We start from the raw sequence: 14706 nt of genomic DNA, 5'->3' as shown, positions 1-14706 counted from the left end.
AACTCAGAATCTGGAGCCTGTAGATGAGCACCTGAGACAGAGGAGACCTGGAGAGAAGCAGGTCTGGAATGAAAGAGCAAATGGAAAGCAAATGTGTGGACTTCACATCAAAGTTGGCTATCCCCTCTCCTTCGAGCTTAGACCCCGGGAACAAGTCCATCATCCTGCCTCAGGCTGATGCTGTCCTGAGCCAAGGGTTCAAGGTCACACCTGGGTGGGGCTAAGCAAGGAGATGTGGGCTCAACATTACTGCGTCAGAGACTAGGGTCTGCAATGGGGCAGCGGCCAGTCCCTGGGATTTAAAGAGCCATTACTGCTGTCTCTCCATCGTATCTTGCCTCAGTTTACCCACTAAGTTCCAAAAGCCCCAGAACTCATACCCTGAACCCTCAGTCTTCTCCACATCCCTACTGTCATCCTCAGGGCTAGGCAAGGACTCTGGCCTCTGGGAACCTAACTGAAAAGTTACTCACTCCTACCCATTCCCTCACCCTTCCACCTGGATCTGCCAAGTTCTATTTTGTGCCTCAGTCTAGGTGGAGGTTTCTGAAATGGTGGTTGGGATGTTGAGGTGGGGCACTGTGAGACAGATGCATAATTGCTACTCGGGGGCAGAATAAAATACTGGAAATAGCTCAGCTGCCCACTCCACTGGGGAGATTCAGCTATCCTCTCACCTCCCAGCTGCAACACTAACTATGCATGAAAAATATTTTCCTCAGGAAAATGGCTTTTCTGGAGTCAAGAAATAAAAAAGAAACATCTACACCAAATCTGATATAACCAAGTCAGCAAAACACTTAAATTATGAATCAGAAAGTAGTTTATAATATAGAATTCTTATAGGGAGAATTTTCTTGAAAGTATGTAGCTAACAAAAGAATTGCATAAATAAGGAAGACGCTGATCCATTCAAGAACAAAGGCCTTTGGTAATTGTGTTTGCATTTAAACAAGAGCAAAGAATAAGCCATTTGCTGAAGTATTTATGAGACTTTCTAACACATTGGACCATGTTCCTGCTCCTTCCCCACCTTAACAGGTTACTGTGTGTCCCTAAAAGTAACAAAACTGCCTTTGTTTTTAAATGTTCTTCCCTCCTACTTTCTATTAAACCAGACTATCAATCATTACAGAAATATATCCAAATCTAAAACCCTAAAGCTGTTTACAGAGGGAACAGAAAGTCAAAGGCAGAAAAAATGGTGAGGGAAGTAGATCAGAAAGATCAGAGAGATCAGAAGAGGATAATCATGATCTCTGAGTCGGAGGGATCACAGAGAACAATTGACCTAACATCTCAGCCAAAGCAAGACTCCCCAGTACAGCACCTGTCCCGTGCGAAATCAGCTCTGCTTGAAAACTTCTGCTGATGGGCAGACCATACCTTTCCAAAGAGTCCAATGGGATCACTTCTCTGAGCCTTAGATAGGCTCCTATTGCACCCAAATCCACCTGCCATTAACTCCCATCATTGAGCCCTGGATTGGCCACTAGCAACACAAAATAAAATCTCACCTCTCTTCTGCAGGACAACTTTTAGATATTCGGAAATAACTACCTCATCCACATCTTTATTATTTTTTCCCCTCCAGACCAAACAACCTCTAAATCCTTAAATGATCCCTTATACGTCATGACTCTTAGACCCTAACCTATTCTTGCACCTTTCTCTGGAAAAAAGAGTTTGCTAAGATCCCTCTTAAAATGTGATTCCCAGAAATGAACACAGCACTGTGCCCCAGAAATGGTGGACAAGCCAGAGCTGCATCCTTTACTCTGGATGTCACATTAACTTTCTTTGGCAACCATGCCACCCTGCTAATTCATCCCGCTTACACAGCCAACATCTCCTAGCTTCTAGTGAATGCTAATAACTACCGTGGGTATAGTGCTTCACAGATCACAAAATCCTTTCAGAAATGTGGTCTCATTTACTCCTCACAACAATCCAGGAGGTTAATTAAAGATGAGGAAACTAAGGTTTTTCCAAGACTTCTCATGCCCATGCCTCAAGCCCTGAGCCTGTGAGTCCAAATCCATGTTCCTCCAAACACACACACATTATCTTCTCACTTGAACCTCTGTTGAGGCCAAGAAAGTCTCCCTGGCTCCACTGGTTGGTGGCTATTCAAAATCTTTTTTCTTATGTTCCATTTTATCTTGTTAATTTCTGCCCATTCTCCAACCTGTCTAGATCTTTTTGACTCTCATTTCTGCCATCTCTTATATCAAAGGAAAGACACTGGGTCAGAGAGACAGGCAGAAAAAGATGAAGTACCAAAGGTAGGGGGGTGCTTTGGGAGAGAGCAGCTGAGAAGGAAGCATCTCAGAGAAAAATGTTCAGTGTGCTGTGGCAGATGCATGTTGAAGAGAGAAGTCAGGAGGCCAGGTTCCCAGTCCCATCTACTTTGGTTGGTCTGCACAAGACCCTTAACCTCTCAGAGCCTCACTTTCTGAGGATGGGGCATCCAAGTGGGCCTGACTAGTCAATTCCCAAGACCTTTCCCAGTTTTATGAATCTAATTATAAAAGACTTTATTGTTAATCCAATGGTTCCTCTTCTCTTTCAATCCAATGAAGATAACAGACTTCGCTCAAAACATTTCACTTTTTTTTGCAAATAGAAAGAAAAGCAAAGATAATTAAGGGGCCATGGCAATAAGCAACATTTATTTCATCTGATTGGCATCCCTGGGTTGTTTTTTGTGGGGGGTTTTTTTAGGGGGCAGGATCAGGGAGAAGATTACAAGAACTCTCCCTCAAGATGCAGCACACAAAAACTAAGGAATTTTCAAGGGGGCTGAACAAGAGGCTCTGCAGCTGTCACCTGACACCTTCTCCATATTATCACAGGACCAAGGGTTCCACAATGAACTCCCGCTCCAGTGGCCACTTAAATAATGCAGAAAGGGAGAAAAAATACCTGTTAAGCATCTCTTGTGTGCCTTCCTGGGGAGGTCACATGATAAATATTCTTGGATCATTGCACTGAGATAGGAAATATCATCCCATATTTTTATTCTTCTACAGTAGAGCTGTTCAACAGAAATATAACATGAGCCACATCGGTAAGTTTAAATTTTCTAGTAGCCACATTAAAAAGTGTAAAAAAGAAACAGGTGAAATGAACTTTAATCAAATACTTTATTTAACTCAACATATCCCAAATATGATCATTTCAAATGTAATCAATATAAACTTATTAACGAGATACTTAACATTTTTTTTGTACTAAGTCTTCAAAATCCAGATGAACATTTGCCAAGGAAACAAGGAGGGGAGGGATACAAGTTCACATACTGAGCTAGTATAGGGAAGAGCTTGGCATTGAACCTTTGTCTGCCCATCTTATGATAAAATGCATCATCATTTCACTATATCATGCTGCCTCCTAAACTTTAGGAAGCTTTAGGAAAAGAGCATGGTCTTCAGTGCCATGGGTTCAAGACTTGGGTTCAAGTTTCAGCTAGGTGACCAGCGATGGGGAGCTCACTACAGAGGTTATTAGAGTGATTTTGTGCCTGTTACCTTATCTCTCTTAGCCCTCATTTTCTCATCTGCAAAATGGGGATAATAATATTTACCTCTCAGGGGACTATGATGATGACGTGTGTCTTGCAAACGTTACTCTTTCTATAAATGTTAGTTTCCTTTCCTTGCCTAATAAAATGGAAAAAAAACATGCTTATCTAGCCAAGGTTTAATTATGCAGCAGTTTTGACCCTATCTAGAGAGGGGAAAGCAATGAAAAGCAAACCAAAATTGAGAAAGGAAGCCAGCTCATACCATCTGCCTCTTTGTGTGTTCTTTAAAAAGCTCCACAAAATCCAGATCTAGCCGGGCAGCCCATGAATATTAGGGAGCTTGTGATCCCCTTGCTTTGCTGGCAGGTAGATGCATTCACACTGTACTTTAAATGCTAGAATCCCTTTGTCTCAGGGATTCTAGCATTTAAACTTCCTCTGCCCCGAGCCCAGTAGACTCCACCTAGGCTATTCAGAGAGCTTGGGAGGCTGCAAGCTCTAAGAACCATTCCTGGTGCAGCAGCCCAGGTGGAGAAGGGGCTCAGTAAACACTCAGCAGTTCGGTCATAAGGCCTGAGTCCCAACTGGGGTTTGATCCTCAGGGAAGAAAACAACTCCTTTAACTCAAGATGCTCACATGAGCTTAGGAAGAGGGACAGTTGGCAGATGCAAAACTGCCATTGTCTTCATCAGAAAGTATTTATCAAAATTAAATACTCCCTCCTAGCTTATTTTCTACCCCTCACTCTCCCCTCGCACATTCCCTCTAGACTTTCTCATATCTCCATGCCTTTACTGGTACAGTTCCTCTGCCCACTGGGTCCTCCTCCTGTCCTGTCGCCACCAGTTCTACTCTTCCCCATCTTCACTTGCCAGCAGGCCTGCCCTCTCTCAGTCCTACCACCACCATGACCAACACACTCACACCACACACACACTCATACCACACACACACACCCCACCACCACCACCAGCATATATATACCTTACCAATCTTCTTTGCCCTCCTCATTTCTACCATCACCATGATCAATACATACACAATCACAACATACATGTACATACATACCACCGTCACATACATGCCTACACACCACCACACACTCACACCCATATTCACCCCTACCATCACTTACCACGTACACTCCCCACATACCACACTCCCCACCACACACCACATACATGTAACCCCACACAGAGTCATGAACATACCCCAGCCAACTGAGCCATACACCTCCCACTAGCCCCCCCACCCATACACAACACCCAACACCCAAACAGAGTAATTAACCACCTCAGAACATTCGATCTCCTGACCTCTGAAGACTTATCTTTTTTTTACCTGGATTAGAGTCATTCATACACAAACATCTCTTATCTCCCCTAACTTGACTATGAGCCCCTTGCAGGCAGAATCTGTTTCTCTTTTTATTTCTGTAACCTGCACAATGCTCAGGGTATGGTTGGGGCTCAGTAATTATTTCTGAATGAATGAACGAGTCAATCAATCCAGATGGGTCTATAGGGCCTAGAGAGGCAATCAGGGTGATTAATCATGTAGGCCCTGAGCTGGCCTGGTCCTGGGGGCTAGGGGCTGGGGACTGCCGTCTTTGGTCCTGCCTGATCCTGTTCCACTGCCTTGGTTTCATTCCAAGGGAAATATTTGTTCTGTGAGCAAATAAAATGAGAATATGTTCTAATCTGCTGCAAAGATACACAGAGCTGCCTTCAGCCTGATGCTTAGCTCTCTGAGGGCACTTCAAAGAACTGAGGGAATAAAATGTCCACATGGCAGCAGGAAAAGTGTAACTCTTTCCTTCCCAGAGAGAAGGGCCAGTGAAGACTGGATGAGAAGCTTCCCCTTGAACATTTCTAAATAAAAACCCCTGTGGGCCTGTCAGAATCCCAGACATGACAGGCGATCACAAGATTCTCTTTCCTATCATTCTACAGATTCAGAAGTGCTATACCTGTGATTTGAAAACACTCTGACACGCACTCACACCAGAACCCTTTACTTGATGTTCATGGTTAACTAACCAATGGCAAAGCCTGTTGCCCAGAAATGCGTGTGCGTTGAACCAAACTTTCTTATCTCCGGTCCCACAGAAGCTGGCCTTCTGCCCGCCTAAGCATCACGGGCCATGGATCAGTGTGCAGCATTTTAACAAACGTGCTGAATGGCTGGAGAAGTCAGTAGGACAAAAATTCCTAGTGGAGAAAATTAAGAAGAGATCTTTGTCTTTTATTTGCTTCCTACTGAGGAATTCTTAGAAGTTCAGAACCTCCCATAATAAGCTGACATCGGATACAGCTGTTTCCGAATAGTCTCAAGTCTGATTGCAGGGTTTCGAAGCGTCTGACCGAGGAACACAATGTTTTAGCGTTGCCTTAGCCCAGCCCTGTCCCTACTTACAGTCTGGGACCAAAAAAAAAACATAGCACAACAGTGAACTACCAGATATGGGAGCCCATGTGTGCAAATTAAACCACTTATTAAATGCCTGAAGAGGGATCACTTAGGATCCCCCAGTAGATTCTGAAAATATAACCCAGATCTCCCCTTCATTTCCATGCTCTGTTAAATGTGCATCTTCTGGGCTGAGCTGTCCTGAGGACAGGCACACCTGTTTAAACTTCTGGGTCAAGAACAAGTCTTCATGACTCCATAAGGTTAGCTGCCATTTGTTCACTCTTACTTGGTGTTTGAATCCTCTCAACAAACTGCAGGTAAAAAAAATACTGGTGTCATCATATACCTCATTTTGTAAGTCAGAATTCTGAGGCTCAGAGAGGCCAAGCAACTTGCCCAGGATAGCTCAGCTAGAGTCAGAATTCTGATTTGCTGACTCTAAAGCTCCTTTCCCCAGGGACCGCTTCACCAGGGGAGCCAGCCTTCGAAGAAGCCAATGTCTGCTTATTCCTACTAGTTTGTTATTCAAAGCAACTGCTATTCTCTACCTCATTAGATCCTATTTTTTAACACATGCAATGTAATTTAAAAGCCACACGATATTAACCCAATCATTTCAAAAGACTTTTTGAAAACCTGTTTCCTTTGAAAATGAATTGTCTTTTAGATTCCCCCATTACAAAGTAAAATTACAAGGCCTCTCTGATCTGTTTACAACACCCCTGTGCTCTGAGTGTTATTGCCTTTCCCAGGAGCCAGGTGGATGTTGTGGTGCAATCCTCCCTTTGCCTGATAGCTGTCACTCACAGTGGGAAGGGGATAGTCAACCTGACCCTGACCTGAAATAGGCAACAAAGTGTGGCCGTATCTCCAGCAGTCATACCTATGTTAAAACACGCAAGGCGAGCCTGTGCACACACACAGATGTTGATGGTAGTGTTGTTATTAACCTAAAAAAAAAAAAAAAATGGAAACAACCTAATACCCAATAGAAGGAAAACAATGAAACAATTAAATAATGTTATAGCCAGAAGAAGGCATATCAATCAAACCTTAAAAATAGTTTATGAAGAGTGTTGAATGCCCTAGGGGTATGCATATAATATATCATATCATACTAAGCACAATGCAAAATTACATATTTTTTTAAATCTCCATTATGCGTATATCTCTATTATGTAAAACAGCCAAGAAAAAAGACAGGGAAGAAATATGTTTAAATGTTAACAATAATAATTTCTAGAATTATAGATGCTTGTTAGGTTTTGGGGGATTTTTTTTGTATTTTCCTAATTATACACAATATGTATATAATGGTTTTATGACCTGAAATATTTTTAAAACTTTGCAATTCCCAGTTTGGGTGAATTAAGAATGTTTTAGAAATGAACAAAACAATTTTGGGGAAATTGTAAAGAAGTAATACTATTAAATATCTGAAAACTCTGATTGGAATTAGGCCACACATTTAAAATTGTTTTTGAAGTATCATGATAGATATGCAGGCCTGCCAGTGGAAAGAACAATTCCTACTTCCGATGCTACTCCCTTACAAGTAATAATGTACCAAGTCTTTTAAAATAATAAATGTAACAGCCTGCAGGATTCTGTTACTTGTCAACACTGGACTTGGGCGCAAAATGGCTTGACCTGGCTGGCCTCTGCCTTCATGGCAAGTTTGAGGAAGGGCCCCTGGAGGAAATCCCAGGTATGGAGGGGGAAAGGAAGCAGGAGAGGAGCAAACATGAGCCCCCTCCCCAGCCTGCTGTGACCTTATTCCGTACTCACTGAGGGCGTTTAGAGCTCTGTTCTCCCTCCATGCAGCTCTCAGAGGCAGAAATCATGACTCGCTGGCTGATTCCCATCATTCTGAGGCACTGGGAGGGCCAGTAACCCACAGACAGCCTTCCCCACTTGTTCTGTGGACCCTATCCTGTTCATTTGCGCTTTGGAGTGTTTGAGCCAGGATGAACAGGCGAACAAATGCTTTTTTTGATACCCCTATCCTACACTGTTTTTCTCTCACTTCTCTACTCTGATGTACCTCAGGCCACCCTTCACACTCGTGAGATTCATCTTCCCAAAATTTCCCCTTTCCACTTATCATGCCCCTACTCCACTACTTAGCTTGGCTCCCTCTTGCTCAAGGAATCAGATCCAGATTCCTCAGATCCCATACACATTTACCACCCTCCAAACTCACCTTCCTCTGCCCTACTCCACCCCACGCCCTCATCCTCCCTACCCTCATCTCCACCCCCCCACCCCCCCACCCCCTGCATTCAGCCCAGCCCGCCCCCTCCTCTAAGCTGCACTTCAGCGACACTCAGAAGTCCCATCAATTGGAAAGAAATGTTCCTTCACTAAAATAGAATAATGGAGTCTTGTCCAAATTATGCTCAAAGATAAAATTTTCTCAATGTTCAGTTTTCTCCCATCAACTTTTGTTAAACTTTTGGTATCAGCGGCTCTGCCTATCTCTAGTGAGAGAACCACTGATGACAAAGGGAAAAAACAAGTCCCTGGTGAAAAATCGTGGAAAAGCCTCAGCAACAGCCCATCACGTGTTTTCAACAGCTTGTTTATTTCACGGACACGTGCTCATGGTTGTAGTTTTATATGTACACATAAAATAAATTCCCATTTCCTACTAATAAAATTGTTCTTGGTTCATGTGATAGAATCATGCACCACATGCTTTTGAGATAGCCTTTTTAAAAACATCTTGGTGGTCTACTAAGAAAATTATGTTTGCTGTGAGCCAGGACACCTGGGTGACTTTGGAAACCATTCTTCAGACACATTACACCCCTCTTCCCCCAATATCCACACACTCACACACATTTGTGCCTTTATCTGCGTATGATCTCCACATCCCCTTCTCTGACAAAGAATGCCTCGGCACGCTCCCAAACAGCACACAAAGGCTTTCTGCCCTCTCTCCTGAGACCCAACAGAACTCCTTTAGTTCCTTCAGAAATCAGTGAAAAAGAGAGAAACACTAGACATCAGAGAAAATTAGTTAAGAAGAAAATACTAAGTGAAATCTACAGGGGGAAATATCATATTGAGGAGCAAGATGTTGGGAACTCTTTAATTTATCCCAGGGAATACTGAAAAGGTCAGCAGTAGTCATGAAATGTCAGCACCTAGTGCCTCAATTCCTACAGAGAAGAGGGAGGGCGTGAGACGTATTATGTTTCTACTCTGTGCCAGACACTCTGCTAGATGTGCTTTGAATATTCAATTTATTCCTCCTCAGAAACCTTAAAGTTTGCATTCTTATCTTTTACAAGTGATAAAACTGAGGCTCAGAGAGATTAAATTTGCTCAAATCCACCCATTTAGCAAGTTCCACTGCCCACACCCAGTAGGCACTGGACCTCACACACACACACACACACACACACTCACTCTATAGTCACACAATTCTGTGAAGCAGGAGTTATGATACCCGTTTTTCAGATAGGAGACTGATGGGCAGAGAAGGGAGATGACCGGGACCCATAGTCACATAGTAGTGATGGAGTTGAGAGGTGAGGGGGGGCTTTCACTCCCTGTTCACATTCTGTTTACCACACAAGGGAGCACGGGTGTAATTCCGTAGCTGTGAGAGAAGGCAGTGAATCTGGGAAGGGAGAGGGGTCTAACCCACTGAAGAGTTTTGAATAAATAAAGAGCTTCTTCCAGACATGAGTCTGCAGAGCTATTACCATATTACCATATGGGTTACCTCATTACCATTTACATTTGCGAGGTGTACACATAGTTGTACATGAATGCTACCTGCATTCCAGCAAGGAGTGTGTGGATTGGAAAGAGTAAAACACAGATCCTGTAATGAGAAATTACATCTTGTCATTGAAGCCAGTTTTCACTCGTAGGGAGGAAAGGAAGACCATATTTAGCTTTTACATTCTACTGTGGCTGAGATGGCCCTGTCAGAACAGGTCCTGAGGTCAGTTTCCAGGTTCAAGATGAACATTCCTAAGTGAGAAGGTCCAGATGAAACCCAGATAAATATACAAAGCAATTAGGTTTTGGAGAAAGGAGCAACGAAAGTGAGGAAAGATTTCAAAGGTGGTTCAAGTCAAAGAACATGTAAAATTCTCCCAACCAGGATACTACTTTATGAAGAAAATTTCTCAATGATCAAGCCAAAATGTTGCTCTTTCTTGGCTGCCTAAAGGAAGTCCTCTGGGGAGACTAGGGCCTATCCCAGGTTGCTGGCCACACTTAGGAGGACCAGGCAGACTAGGGGAGAAATAGGAAGTGACTCTTTCAACCTACTCAAGATTGCCAGCCCAGAGGGTAAGAGGGGGCGCCTGTGGGGGAGGTTACAGGATGAATGAGTTAGTGAGGAGGCTGATTCCCTCCTCCTGCACAGACCTGGATTTCAGAAATGGAAATGGGAGATTTGGGCATTTTGTGCAGTAGGAATCCCTCTCAGTTGATGAGAGCTGGGATGAGGCTGCAGGGTCCCACCAAGCTCCACGCCATCCCAAATCTGGCTGAAATGAAACTCAGTGTCCCAGGGCTCAGGCATTGCTGCTAAGGAAATGAAGCATTTCCTTTGGTATGAACCCTGAGCAATGGCAGAGGCCAGGTAACCAGCTCCCCATTCCTCTCCCACCATGTGGGCTGGCAGAAGCTGGACATACATAAACACAAACCCACAAAGGGAGGGTAACCCAGCTACTTCCCTCCTCAAGTACAGTGTTTTGCTGTGCAGTAGAAATCACTTGCTCGTTCATATATTCATTCATCCTTTGGTGACCACCTGCTAAGTGCCAAGTACTGTGTTTGGGGCTGGGTAATTCAGACAAGCATCCAAGAGGACCCTTATTAGAGGAGTTTGTCCTGTGGGAACATAGACATATGAACAATGTGATATTGCTATAATGGAGGGCATCACAGGGCATATTATGTTGGAAGTCTTTCTGTGTTCTTTGGTTGATAGTTGTTTTTGCTAATCCTCACCAGAGGATACTTTTTCCATTGATTTTTAGAAAGAGTCGAAGGGAGGGAGGGAGAGAGAGAGAGAAAGGCGGGGAGACATCAATGTGAGAGCGACACATCGATTGGTTGCCTCCCACACGCACCCTGACCGGGCCGGGGCCTGGGATTGAACCTGCAGCCCAGGTACGTGCCTTGACTGGAAACCAAACCCACGACCTTTTGGTGCACCGGCTGACACTCTAAGCACTGAGCCACACGGGGCCAGGGCATGGTTGATGGTTTTTAATCACCTACCAGATGTATCCCGGGATTCCAAAATGTGAATGATCACTCCTCTAATGACTGTATAAGACCCCAGACCTGTCACCCAAACTCTGTCTCAGTCATGTCTCTTCCTGGCCCTAATATTCTATAGTTTAGCCACACATGAGAAATTGCTAGTCCCTGGACATGCCAGTTACTACCAAGCCTCCATATGTTTATGAGTGCTGTTCCCTCTGCCTAGAAGGCCCTTCCCTCCTTTGCTCTGCCCATCAAAGTCCTAGTAATTAATTAATCATTCAAGAGCTGACTCAAATGTCAACTCTCTCAAGTGCTTTTCTTGACCTTAACAGGAAGTACTCACTGCTCCTTCATTTGTACTCCCAGAACCCATTTACAGGCCTCTATTACGACACCTGTAAATACTGTACAATAGCTATTTGTTCCTGTGCCTTTCACCCACCTCCACCAGACTAGGAGCTCTTCTGGAATAAGCTTCATGCTGAGGACACCAGCCAGTCAACAAATGTTTATGGAGGTGGAAATAAAATGTATTGCTGTGTAAAATCCCATGTATCTTACTTTAATAAGGGTCAATTAAAAGTGATAGTTCTGCCTCATCTAACAGGAGGGAAGAGACAGTCACCTTCCATGGCCAACCACTCTCATCCACCTGTTGCTAAGACTCTACAGTGCTGGGGGGGTGGGACACAAGGTACAGACATCAGAATAAAAAACCCAATTTCTGTTTTTTTAAAGGCTATAATGCATATACTTAGGTATGATTATCTAAGCAATAGAAAAATCTAGAATGATACACAAGTAACTGTTAATAGCGCATGATTCTGGAGACTAGGTACAAGCTAGGAGGTGATTATTTTCCATTCTACACCTTTCTGTGACATTGAGATTTTTGACATGAGTTTCTGTCGTTTTTCAAAGAAATAAGACGTGAAAATGAATCCTGTAACTATATCTTAAATGAATCAATCAAATTAGGTTGATGTTTTCCAAAAGATATATAACAGTCTCATTCACATGTTCATAGCAATGTCATTAATAATAGCAAAAACTAGAAACTGCCCTAATGCCCATTAACAGTAAAATGGATAAGTCAGTTGTAAGATATTCATATAATGGGATACTATACAGCAAAGAGAATGAATGAATGAATGAATGAATGAATGAATGAATGAATGAATGAATGAAACACAACTACACACTACAAATAGATGACTCTTCCAAACATAATGTTGGGGAAAAGAAACCTGACACAAAAGAGTATCTCTGTATGATTCCATGTATATAATGTACAAAAACAAGCAAAGTTGATGTGTGCTGTTAGAAACCAAGGTGGTGGCTACTCTTGTGGGGAACGAGGAAGGGAAATCAGTGATTAGAAGAGGAGCATGAGAGGGTCTTTTGGAGGGAGAGCCAGGAATGTTGTTTTGCAATCTGGATTCTAGACGTACAGAGGTGCTGGCTTTGTGAAAATGTATCAAGTTCCACACTTTGATTTGCGTTCTTCCCATTAGGTATGTATGTTAAACGTCAATGAAAAATAAACACAAAATAGACCACAATTGAGATGCCTGAGCATTCCCTTACATCAAGCAGATAATTCCTCTTAAGAGTCAGATGCTGACCTTCCCTCCTAGATCTCCAGCCCTGGGACAGTGGTGGGAGATGGGAGCTAAACTATTGTCCTTAATGGTTAGGAGCACCTGTTTCCTGCCCTGAAGCAGAGCCTAAGTGCAGAGAGAAACAGACAGGGGGCCTGAGAACACCTCTGCTGTGCAGAGAAGTCAGAGCTTTCCTGAGATGGGATGCTGTTCTCATAGTTTGCATTTTTAGCCATGTAGCTTGGCTTCTTAATGGGAAAGAATTCAGAGAAGGGAGAGGAGCAGGGATAAGGAGAGGTTTTCAGACAGGTTCTGGTTTAAATGGAAGCTGAGCCATGCCCCAGTGATAAGGGGCCAGAGACAGGTGATCAGGAAGAATCGTGGTGGGGGAGGGGCAGAAGAGGCCATCTACTTGCTTGTAAACAGTTTGGCTTCAAGAGGCAACAGGAGGGAAGACTGCCTCAGGTTGTAAGGGCAGGCTAGGTGCCCATTTGAAGCCTGAAGCCGTGTGATGGAATACACGGATGGAGCATTTCACCGGGGGGCTCTATTACCAGTTGGCCATGGCTGATCTTTCCTTTGTCCAGCTCAAGATAAATGCAGCACTCTCCACTGGCCTGACAGAGCAGGAGAGGGGTGGGTGTTTACAAACCAAGCCAAGGGCTGAAAGAACCTCCCTCTTTACCACCCGCCCTCCAGCTGCCATGTTGAAGCAGGCCCGTCAGAGAATCCACATTCCAGTCTCCCCCACCCCCATCCCCTTAGTCTGCTCCTCCAGTGGGGCTGCCTGGCAATGCCAGAGTGAGGCCTTTCACAGTTCGAGATGGGCAAGTTCTGAGTTAGCCTGCTATTCAGACTTTGGGGCTGAAGTCTGGGCACGTCACAGCAAGGGTTAACCCCTGGCCATATGAAACTCTCCACTAAGGGCATAAAAGGAAGCAAAAAGAGGACTCTGAATGGTCAAAATAGATTTTGCCAAGTCTACACATTCAAGTTCATTTACTTCCTCCTTGGAGGGTGCCCTTTACTCTCAGAACCCATGAACTCTTCCTCTACATCCATTTCAAACTCACTTGTTTCGCTGGTTTCCAAGCCTCGGATCAGAGGCAGAAGATTTCAGCAGATATGAGGGGCTGCTGGAGAAGCATGTTCTTAATATATTGAGTTCTGATTGACAACTTGATGTGGAAAAAAATCAAACACATGATCCCCCCAAGTCCCAGTAACCTATACCTCCTTCATGTGGGCACAGACAGTCCTTCATGGTCCTCAGAGGTGCAGCAGGATGCTGACATCTGACTGGCTTGAGGAACAGGCGACTCTGTCCTGCATGGCCAGGCCTAAGGGCCCAGGAGTCTTGGGAGAGACTGCAGGGTTACCAGGACGCAGTGAAGATCCTGCTGCAGAACTGGACTACTTTCTGAAGGCAATGGGAAGCCATGGGAAGTTCCCGAAGATTTTCACCCTATTGTTTTCTTAAGGTTTGGGGCTTAAGGAAGAAATCCTTCAACCATCAGCAATCTAAATGTAGCATGTGCCACCAGCTCTTCTTGATAGTGAATGTTCTATGGAATCTAAGAATTGAAAGTCAGGAGAGAGGATGTCCTCTAGCTCAGGAAAGGAATAAGGTGGCTTTAATGAAGACAAACTGTAGCTGCCCTGGATAACAATTCAGAAATCTGGCCAGAGTTGCTGGGGCACATTCCCATGGAAGGCCTGTGACTCTCATGGGAGTGAAAGGTAAGCAGCCAGAGAGCTAAAGGCAAGATGAGAGAAATTGATAGAGTGGGAGATTGCAGGAACTAAAACCACATAGTAACATGTTTCAGAGCAAGAACTCTGTTCAGTATCTGCATTGAGCTCCTAACTCCAACACTTAACTAGCTGTGTGATCTTGGGCAAGTTACCTAACCTCTCTGTGCCTC

The sequence above is a fragment of the Miniopterus schreibersii genome, assembly GCF_964146895.1.
Source record: "Miniopterus schreibersii genome assembly, chromosome: 5".
Classification (NCBI taxonomy): Eukaryota; Metazoa; Chordata; class Mammalia; order Chiroptera; family Miniopteridae; genus Miniopterus; species Miniopterus schreibersii.
Note: the sequence above shows the minus strand (reverse complement) of the source record.